Consider the following 11,028-nt stretch of genomic DNA (forward strand, 5'->3'; position numbering starts at 1 on the left):
GAGGTCTTGAGTTCAATTCCCAGCAAACACATTGTGTCTCACAACCATCTATTCTGGGATCTGATGTTCTCTTCGGGCATGCAGGTGTACATACAGATAGAGCATTCATTTACATAAAATAAATAAATCTTTTTTGTTGTTGTGGATAGCCCTGGTCTTGTATTTTGATGCTAATTCCGATCTCCTGGGCAGGGCTCTGGCAAGGAGTGAATCTCTGGTGACTTCCTGTGAACCTTCTCCCCACCTTCCTCGTAAATAAATATTTACGGTGGTGATTGGGCAGTAGAAGGGGGGTGGAGCTAAAAAAGTTTGGAGGAGAAGAGGAGGAGGACTGAGGAGAAGCACGTAGCTGGAGAAACCACAAGTTATATGGGGTCTCATAGATAGGGAATATAGTAATGTCGTGGTAAATCTGCCCAATCTAGGCATGCAGCTTGTATTCATAATTATTAAGTTGTGTTTTATCTGACCAGGCTTATTTGGGTTGGAAATTTACCACAACATTTTCATGCCTTTAATCCCAGAACTCAAGAGGCAGAACATATAGATCTTTATGAGTTCAAGGGTAGCCTGTTCTACATGACAAGTTTCAGGCTAGCCAAGGCTATATAGCAAGATCCTGTCTCAAAATAAAAAGGAATTTTTATGGTCACCTAATTCGAGTAAAAATGAAATTTGTGGCTGCTTTTTCTTTTATTTTATTGTTCTGTATGATTTGCAAGGGAGAAGCAGAAACTTTCAGGTTAAGCCACTCCCACTTTCAGGTTAAGCCACTGTGTTTCCTTGATGCTTGGTAAATGTGTCTGGTGAAGAGTTCTACCTCTGTTATAGCTCAGTTTCTTGACCATTTGGGCTCTGAAGAATGTCAGACAAAGAATATGCAGATTATGTTAAGTTCTAACCCATAGAAAATGACGGACCAACAGGATTCCGGGTAATATACACTGAACAATTCAAAAGCACACTGAACTTCATATAAACGTAAGCATGTAATGAATATCAAGTGTTGTATATAAAAATAAGAGAATGTAGAAAACTTAGGTCACTAAGAATCAGAGTGAAAATTCAATAACAGCCTACATCAAGTATAAGTAGAAAAACTAGGTTTTGAATAAACCCCTTTTTTAATAAGAAAGTGCTATCGCTAAAATACAGCCAAGTCTCTGCAGATAAATATTAAAAGTGGGCAGTGTGAATGCTCCCTGTACAAAGCATGGAGCAGAATCTCATGTATGATTTATTTTATTTTGTCCCAACATATCTTCAAGGTAAGAGTAAGAAGATTGAATGTCATAAAATTTAAAGTATCCAAAATCATTCCAGTGCACAAATAAAGCAGCCATCTCTAGTCTCTGAGAAACACCTACGCTGCTCTCTTTTCAGTCAAAGAATGGAACTGCTGGAGGTTTGGAACATAGAAGGGAAATCTTGAATATAATGGTAGCTTAAACCCAGAAGAGCAAGGTTCATAGTCATTGCTTTCTAACCAGATGTGGTCAAGCTCAAATACAAGTCATAGAACAGCGGCAGAGCCATGGAAGAGCACAAGAAAGCCAGCAGCCATATCTATTGAAATTGTTAATGCAAATGCTTCACAGAGAACTGGAGAGACATTTAAGGCTTGGACAGCTCGGTGCATCTGGCTTCATTTCCCCACAGAAGCCCATCTTGACAAAGTAGGAATTAAATTCACAAGCATAGGAAACTAGAATGGTTGATCAAATTTCATCCTGCTGTTATGAAAAGTAACATTATGATAGGGAATGATATTAAGTTCTTCAAAAATAAAAATTAAGATAAAGAAAAATAAGACAGAAAGTGACAAGCTAACTGGTCTACCGGGAAAACAGAAGTACCAGGTCTAGGTTTCAGAAAATGCTTTGCAGGAAAAAAAAAAAAAAGTCTGGTTCTTTAAGTCACTGAAGAGCTATTAAAATTAAGAATAGTGCCAAGCATTTAAGAAGGGTTAACCTGTGACCCTTTCCCAAATGGTACCTAAAACACAGACAGTCCAGTGACCCTGTGACATCCAGAGAGCGGGGAATGTTTGACCTTGGTTTCTTCCCCCATAAGTGGAAAGAAATTAAAAGATGGAAGAAGGCATGGTCAGATGCAAGCCTTTGGGTTTTACAAGGCAATTTTCCCATTCATGAAGCTAAGTGGTCTGACTGGAATAAGTAGCTTTGACCAAATGTCATAAATCATTTTGATACTCTCTGGTAAGTTACGCAAGGAAAAGTACATCTTGACTTTAACCTTTTCTTCCTGTGGAAGGTTGTGAAATCTGACCCTTCTCACTGGTTCATTCCAAGCAATCATTTAAACACTAGAGCCAAATAGTATGATAAAAGCTGCAGAAGATACCAACTCATTGATGAGGCCCTTCCTTTCCTAAAGATATTAAATGGATATCAATTGCTTGAGGAGGGAGACCATTCTGTAGTATAGCCATCCATAAGTTTCTCATGCTTTTGTTAAGTAATCCATCGGCCATGCTCTAAAAGTAACCATAATAAACGCATTAGTTTACCAAGCTGGGCTTGGGTAAAATTGTTTCTCTTTCTGTAGTTACCTTCTCTGTCTGGGGTGGATAGAAGCAGACTTCCAAGAAAAGGTCATGAAATAACCCAAGTGTTTGTCAAGCATGTCTCCCCTTCTTTCTTCCAACCTTCTCCCATCAGATTCAACCATGTTTAATGTCTCAAAATTGTCAGACTGTTACCCATACTTCCATGTTCTAACTAAACACTATCCTTCTCTCTTTTCTTTAGAGAAAACATACATAAAGTATTGTTAAAAGTCCAAGTCCCTATTTCTTCATATCCTAAAATCCTAAGACTCCAGTCTGATATCCTTCTCTCTCTCTCTCTCTCTCTCTCTCTCTCTCTCTCTCTCTCTCTCTCTCCTTACCCACTTCAACTATAACTGACTAAAGTAATCAAGAACTTCCACGCAATCTATTGGGCTCTAAATTTTTATTTTCTCATGTCAAAACATGCAACACTGGGCTAGTATCAGAACACAGGTTCTTATAATCCCAGCACGCCGATGGGAAATGGGTAGTAGAGACAATCTCCAAAATCCCACAGGGCAGTTAGCCTGCTACACCTAGCAACAAAGAGATCATGTCTCAAAAACAGTAGGAAAGCAGGGACCAGTACGTGAGGTCTCTCCTTTGGCCTCGAGCCTGTGCCTCACTCACACATGAACACACAGAAGGCAGCATGGTTTCTCAAGCCTTCTTATAAAAGTTGCCTCTTTGCTTTGTTGACCTAAACACCCTGCTACCCAGTACAAGTAATAGAATCCTTACATGCAAGCTCCTTCTGCCTTTTCTGATTACATCAGAGGTTATTTGTCTTCATTGGCTGAATTTTTTATAGGAGACAGGAATCCCAAGCACATAAGAGTAGAATAATTAATTTCATGTTAGATAAACATTTTTCTCTGAGTGACTCGGTTAACATTAATTGTTGACGTGATACAATAAAAAAAGAGAGACAAAATAATCCCCATGACATCATGTTAACATTTAGACTTTGCACTTCCAAGTTCTATAGACCAAGAGGGGATATGAGTGACAAAGTTGGCTAGAACTTCTGACAGCTCTCTTCCACATGAAAATGACAAGGACACACTGGAAAAATTGCCAAAAATTGACATTTGCAGGATACTGGAAATTAACCAGTCCTTAAGCAACCCAGGGAATATGTATTCAATCAAAGCAGCAAGCCTCACGGCATTTACTGACCTGCTCCCTCGCCTCCATCCACAGCCCTCTGATAGCCTTGGAGGTGAAAAACCAGGGAAACAGACTATATCATGTATATGTGTGTGTATGTATATATGTATGTATACACACACACAAAGGCAGAAAATGGACCAAGTAACACCATGAATCGTTATGGCTATAGGTAAACATTAAAGGTTCAGTTTTGCATATGTCATTAAAAGTCTAATTTGAGCGTAGCTGTCAGCTCTGTAGATGGCAAGGAAAGAAAAAGAAACATATTAGGTCAGTAATTGGGGGAGGCAAGGCTGTTGACTGCAACTTGGGAGGGGGAAAGAAGAGAGAGTGGGAGACTCTGGCGAAGCAGAGGGACAACCCATGCTACGTGACCACTCTGGCCAAAGGCTTTTCTTATATTGGCATATGCTTTTCTGCACATGTAAAATACTCTATGGTGATCTGGAATTGTGTACATGTGTACTTGTGGCCCCAGCATGATAAGGTATACTGTCACTTCAGTTCACTGACTCTCCCAACTACAGAGCTGAGAAACTGGAGCTGAGACTGACCACCAGTGTATCCTGCCCGTTCATGCTCTGTGGTTGCTCAGAGAAAGCTCCAGTTTATTTTTAAGTGATATATGTTTTTCTGATATCAGGCACTTGTAAATAGTGTCATTTCTGGTGACTAAGCATTCCATTCTATGAACCTGTGGGAACCATTCTTACTCAAATCACCACAGTGGCATCCATTTACCTGCGAATTTTATAGTTTCAGTTTTCTTTACAGATAAGGAGTATTTTCCGTGACCGTAAACCGTATTTCCATTATCCATTCATCAGCAGACGAACATCTAGATTGTCTCCCTCTCCTGGGTATTGTGAATATAGCGTCTATGAACATAAATGAAATGTATTTTTCTGATAAATTTCTGATTACCTTCAATATTTTGAAACCAAAATAAAGTATAATATGGTATGTATGAGCCTGTGCCTGATGACGGTGCTGAGATAGCCCCTGTAGAGATGGGCACACTCTGTCAGTCCTTCTCTACACAGACATGTATCTTTCCATGTAAAATTAGTGTCTTGTCTACAGAAAAATGAGCTTATCATTTGCCTACTGTAAACTCCTCTGCTCAGTGTGCCTCTGAAGTCCTGTGTGTGCTAGACCTGCAAGATTGACTCCTCCTCCTCCCCCATCTCCACCCCTCCAGTCAAGTCTCCTCCCCTTCTCCTTTGCCTATCCTAACACCATTAGCCTTCTCATTGGATACAACTTGATCCTGTCACAGCCCTTGCTCTGCCTGGGATGTCTTCCCCACAAGGTTATTCAGATTATAGGTCACTAAGTATTTGTTTACTTGCCTCTCCTACTTGGGATGGAATAGACCTGCCCCATGGATACTGGGCTTATCTAATGAGTTGCCCTCTTAATGAGATGTTGACAGACACAGCACAAATGATAGTTTGTGGTATACTTGTTTGATAGTGTACGCTCTCTCAGGCTTCTATATCATAAGAAGCCTGTACCCCCTGAACCTGTAAGTCCAAGAAGGATGGCTTTTGTGGCGCAGAACTAAGCAGCTTTCCAGCTGGTGCAAAAAGCTATCCAAGCGCAGACTAAATCAGCTAAACACCTACCTGCCAGTGTTAGCTACTTTTTCGTTGCTGGGACAAAATACCTAACAAACACAGTTTTAAGGATTTATTTTGGATCACAATTTGAAAGGATACTGTCTGCCCTGGTGGGGAAGGCAAAGCATTAAATTTGGGGGCTAGCTTAGAGTCTTTAGAGGTTTAGTTCAATATCATCACAGTAGGGAGCATAGTGGCACACAGGCAGGTGCTGAAGCTGAGGGCTATATCCTGATCCATAGGGCTAAAAGACTGGATTGGCATGGACTTTTGAACCCTCAAAGCCCACCCTCAATGATGCACTTCCTCCAACAAGGTCACCTATAAGCCATTCTGACTCACATCACCACGTGGGTTCATCCAGTTGCCTATGAATTTTATAGTTTCAATTTTCTTTATTTCCTGCGAATATGAATATGAACCACGTTTCTATCATCTATTTATCAGCTGATGGATATCGAGACTGTTTCTATCTCCTGAGTGTTGTGAACATAACATCTCTGTAGCAGGAAATAGAGTCCTTTAAGGATATGCCTAGGACCTGGTAGCAGAGCTGGGTCATATGGTGTCTATTCCTACATTTTGGGGAGTTCCTTCCTAAACTGAAGACCCAACCAATAAAAAGCATAATAAAATTTTTAAAAAAAAGTAAATCACAAGCTGATCTCCCTTGTGAACATAGATGCAAAAATTCTCAGCAAAATACCTGCAAATCAAATTCGCCAATACACTAAAAAGCTCATTTGCTATAATCAAGTGGGCATCATCACAGATTCAGGTATGGCTCAACATGCATTAATTTTATGATAAATGCAGTCTGCCACATAAATGGATTTATGGACAGAAACCACATGGTCATCTCACTAGAAGCAGAAAGGCCTTTGACAAGAATTTGTCTATTATAGATTGTTATCCCATCATTCCTCTGGCTGCCTTGGGTTAAATTCCTAGAGCTTCATGGCAATCTGAAAGAATGCTATTGACTCACCTTACAAGTGCAGCACAGCCCAGAGTACATTTACTGAGCATCTTTTATGAACAAAACACTGAGTTAGACATTAATAATATGTGAATCAAAAGATCAATAGGTAAGCCTGGTCAACTTCATTTTTCTTGTTTATATAATTACTTATTAAACAATTAAATTTCAGATAACATTTCTAACAAATTTCCATTGCAAAAAAATCTTAACTAAAATTGAGAGGTGTATAAAATGTTTAAAATGATTATCAGGTGTGATAGTAAAAAAATCTTTATCCAAATATTACAACAATACAGGCCTGTAGGATATACTTGCACAGACTGCTTACAGCCCAATGCGGTGCGCTTCCTCTCAATAATCCTGCAAGTGCTATCTCACAGGCTGTGAAAATCTGGCTCATGAAGTTTCATAAAAGGGCCATGTCACAACTGACCTGGGCTTAGACTCCAGAACACATGTTGTTTGCCGTAAACCACATAACGCCCAGGAGACAGTGCTCCACAAAGAAACCATCACAGAACACAGTCAGCTGCTCAAGATGGAGATATATTCAGTCAGGGTTCTGAAAGGACATGACAAAGCCCTTCCACCAGGTCACCAAAGACAAGCACCAGGTCCAGAGATGTGCAGTGTGGGAACAGGGAGTAAATCCCATCCGATTTAAAGGAAGACATTCTGGAGAAGATGGAATGGCGAATCCCAACAAGAAGGGTATTTAATTTCAGGGGCTAAGAGATGACTCAATTGGTAAGTACTTGCCTTGCAAATGCTAGGACCCAGGTTTGAGCCCCAGCACCCAGATAAAAGGCTGTCTGTGAGACCTGTGCCTATAGTCTCAGTCTGGGGAGGCAGAGACAAGAGAATCCCATGGGCTCATTGGCCAGAATAGTCTAGCCAAACTGGTGAGCAAAGGATCCCAGTGAGAGAGCCTGTCCCAGAACACAAGGTGGATGGTGCCTGAGGAGGAAAATGATTCAAGGTGGTTCTCTGAACCCAGAAGCACCTGCACCCACTGAAATGATCTAACTGAGGTGATAAATGCATTTTACTCCTTGCCCTTCTCAGGAGGCTTTTTAGACCATTCTTTAAAAAGAAGAGGGGAAGAGGAAGGGAAGGGAAAAGAAGGGAAGAGAAACATGTATTAAGGGAAGGAAGCATCTACACATTTATTCTTGATGGAGCTCATGGGTCACACTGTGCTTTGAGTCTTCAGTTCTCACTCTGCTTCATCACAGAATTTGAAATCAGCCTTTCATTTTAAAACCTAGCATTTTAAAGACAAACCAGAAATTCTCAAGGAAGCCAAGTCTCTTAGTTTGATGAATGCCTGCTAGACATCATCCAAAGAGACTGAATCTAGACTGTATCTGATCTGAAGAGTGACATAGCTCTAAGAGATAGCCCGCAGTTTTTCTCTATAGGAATTAAAGTCTATGTTACCCAGATGTGACCTTGTATTTTGCATTTATTGACTAGTGTTTTCTGCTGAAGTTAGTGAAGAGAGTTATTCAGATTCTTACAGCAAAGGGGAAAAGGATTTCATCTGTGTCTGGCAGGTCTCCTTCCTTTCTGTGGAACACCATCTAGCTAGATGAGATAAGGCAGCCTTCCATCTGGATTGGCATCACCCCCACCCTCCCCTGGAGGAGTGTAGTTATTAAATTATTTTTTAAAGATTCATCTTCCCCAGTCTTTGGAGGCAGTACAGCTGGGAGCCATTAGCTGCAATCAGAGGGCAGCCAACAAAAGGAGGACGCTGTGGGTGAACGCCGCCTTTCAGTAGCAGCCATCTGGGCAGAGGGAATTTGGGCTTAAACTCGGAGGGTGGCGGAAGTTATCGGGATCTTGTTATATTTGGACTTGACTTCAGACCCTGGAGGAAAGATTTCTTTCCTGCAGTTTGCTTTCTGGAAGCGGGAGCAGAAGATAGCAGAAGTCTGCTAACGGACCTCCCCCCAGAGCCATGGTGGTCAAAACAGACAAGGAGTCTGGACATGAAAGACAGAAAAGGGCTGGCAAAGAGCCTTGCCCATTTGTGAGTTGGAGTCTTCTAAAAAAAAGTTGCTTTTCTTGCAGGGAGATATCTCCTTCTTCTTCCCCTCCTCTGCTTTTCCCAAAGATAAGCACATCTCTTCCTCACCAGCAAGGGACACGATGTTTGTCTTTTATCTTCTGCACAGAGAAAGGCCACCAGGAAAATGCTTCAAAATAAGGGAAAGCATCCTATTTCCACTGTGGGCTCCCACCCTGCACAGTAAGGATAGGACTAGAGTCTCCGTAACATCGCCGTGAGAATTCACGATGGTGCCTGTGAACCACTGCAGGCACACAGGCAGCGTTCCATAATCAGGAATTATCCAGAAAAGTTGGAGGGGTAGAGTTGTGTTGAGTTGTGTTAATTAACATCCTCAAAGCCACCGGGAAGAATTCTGTGACCCAGCATTTCAAAGAGAGCTAGGATAAAGGTTGTGGAAGCTGTTTCATCAAGCTAACTGGGAAATAAGTGTATCAGTAAAGAACAAAAGAGAGCCGGGGCCAGGCAAGTAGAAAAGCAGCAGATTTCCATTATCAGACCTCAGAGATAGTGTCCAAAACATGGGTCTCAAGACACAGGGTCAAAATACAGACAAGAAACTTCTTCCTCGGCTTTCATCCTAAAGAGTCTATATTTGGGCCAATCCTGAAGCTGATGAGGTTAGGAAATATTTATGTTAGAAGATTTGCATGTCAAACACTGTTTTCCTCTTCTTGGTTTCAGGGCAGTCAGACAGAAGAAATTGGGTGTAATTAAATATAAAAAGTATCAATTAGCACTGATTCTTCCAACTGCGGAGAGAAATGACCAATTGGGAGCGAGTGGTCCAATCCTCTCCCAGGCTTCCAAAGGAATCAGAAACCAGACTCCACCCCACCTAATTTCACGAGCGGGAATAAGTAATGTTTCCCGGATACAGACACTTGGCAGATCATTACAGAGCCTAACACAATGATGACCGATGTCACAAATCTCAAAGGCTTGAATGGTGTGAGATGTTCAGTCCTGCAAGGCATCTCACTACCACCCGGCACTGTATACATAAAGACCTTTGTACCAGAAAGAAAGATGCCTGGTCACAGGACAGAACAAACACACTTGGCACCAATTACATGTCACTACCAATAAATTTATCTTCTTTTTCCAGTGGGCTCATGTTCAGGTGTGGAAAGGAATGTCCCAAGATGATAATGTTCTGTGGTCATCCTAAGCAGGCTCCACTGATACCCTTGTCATCCCAGTTGTCCTCTTTCTGAGGTTGTTGTCCATCTAGGGTCACTTTCTACATCTACAGCATCAGGGCTCTGGGGTGATTTCCCTAGAGCAAAGGTTTGTGGTCTTTTCTAATTGGTTGATTCTCTTCTGCTTTTCCTCCAGTCTTAATATTCACCCCCTCCAATATATGCTTACACATATGAAGCCTTTGAGGATGTCCTAAATATAATGTAAATATCCCCCCTCCTCCCTGTGCCTGTGTATTTGTATGTTGGTGTGTTGTATGTAGTTACACGTATGTGATTCCATGATGTAAGCATGTTGCATGAATTCTTTCGTGTGATGGAGCCTCTATTGGTATATTCCCATTTTGCAGACGAGGGAAGATAAGCCTAGGTCAGTTTTGCTGAATCTTGTTCCACCTATTCAGATCTCCCTACTGGGGTGTGCATTACAGTTAATGTTCTTCGCAGCCCTGGAATTTATACTTTATTTAATGTCCCATGCATCTTTATTGATACTTCTACTTTCTTCACTCATCGTTTTCACCATTGTTGTCTGTTTTCTTCCAGCTCTTTGAGCATCTTTAGGACCATTACTTAAGTCAGTACTGAGTAGGCCCGCCATGGGGTCTCGGAGGGGCAGGGGAGAGGGGTTCTGGGTTTCATGCTTGCTCCTGTATTTTCTCTTTGAGGGTTTTCCCTTTTTTGTTGGGTGATCCATACTTTTCTACATTTGAATTTAATAATATAGCATGGTACCTTGGAGATCAGGTTCTTCTCCCCCACGTATGCTTGCTATTGGTTTTATTTTCATTTGTGATTGTTCTGGACTGTCTCTGAGCTGAAGACTAACTTAAATGAAAAATTAAGTTCTTCTCTGATCCTCCATCCTTTCCCTGGGTAAGCATGTAATTTTATAATTTCTTCTATATGTGTAGCTGCTTTTAAAGGGGAGTAAAGGGATTGTGTTCCTTAAAATCACCTGGAAGTCATTTTAGTCAGGGGCTAGAGACTTGCAACAGTGCGGGTAGGCACGCTGTGGTCCCACTAGGATTCCGGCAGGATGCCTGGAGCAGTTCCAGGAACACCTGTATAACTGCCACAGAGCCAAGAGCTCAAATTGAACAGAATTAACCAAAAGTTACCATACAATCCTCTACCAGATGCTGCAAACCTTGGGTAGACATCAGAGCTCAAAAACAGTTGCATCAGACAAATACTGCCAGAGCAATCATGCTTGGGTACAAAGACAGACAGACAGTGCTCTCTGCCATCTTCCTTAAGTCTCTCAGTCAAGTTATCTTTCTGTGTTAGTATCAGTAAGTTTTCCAATATGAAAACTCCTTTAAAAATCTCCACCTTCAAAAATATGGACTCTATATAGGACCAAAAATTAACTGAAAGATTAACTTTTTTTTTCCTTTTAC

Source organism: Arvicanthis niloticus, chromosome 8, assembly GCF_011762505.2.
Source record: "Arvicanthis niloticus isolate mArvNil1 chromosome 8, mArvNil1.pat.X, whole genome shotgun sequence".
Lineage (NCBI taxonomy): Eukaryota > Metazoa > Chordata > Mammalia > Rodentia > Muridae > Arvicanthis > Arvicanthis niloticus.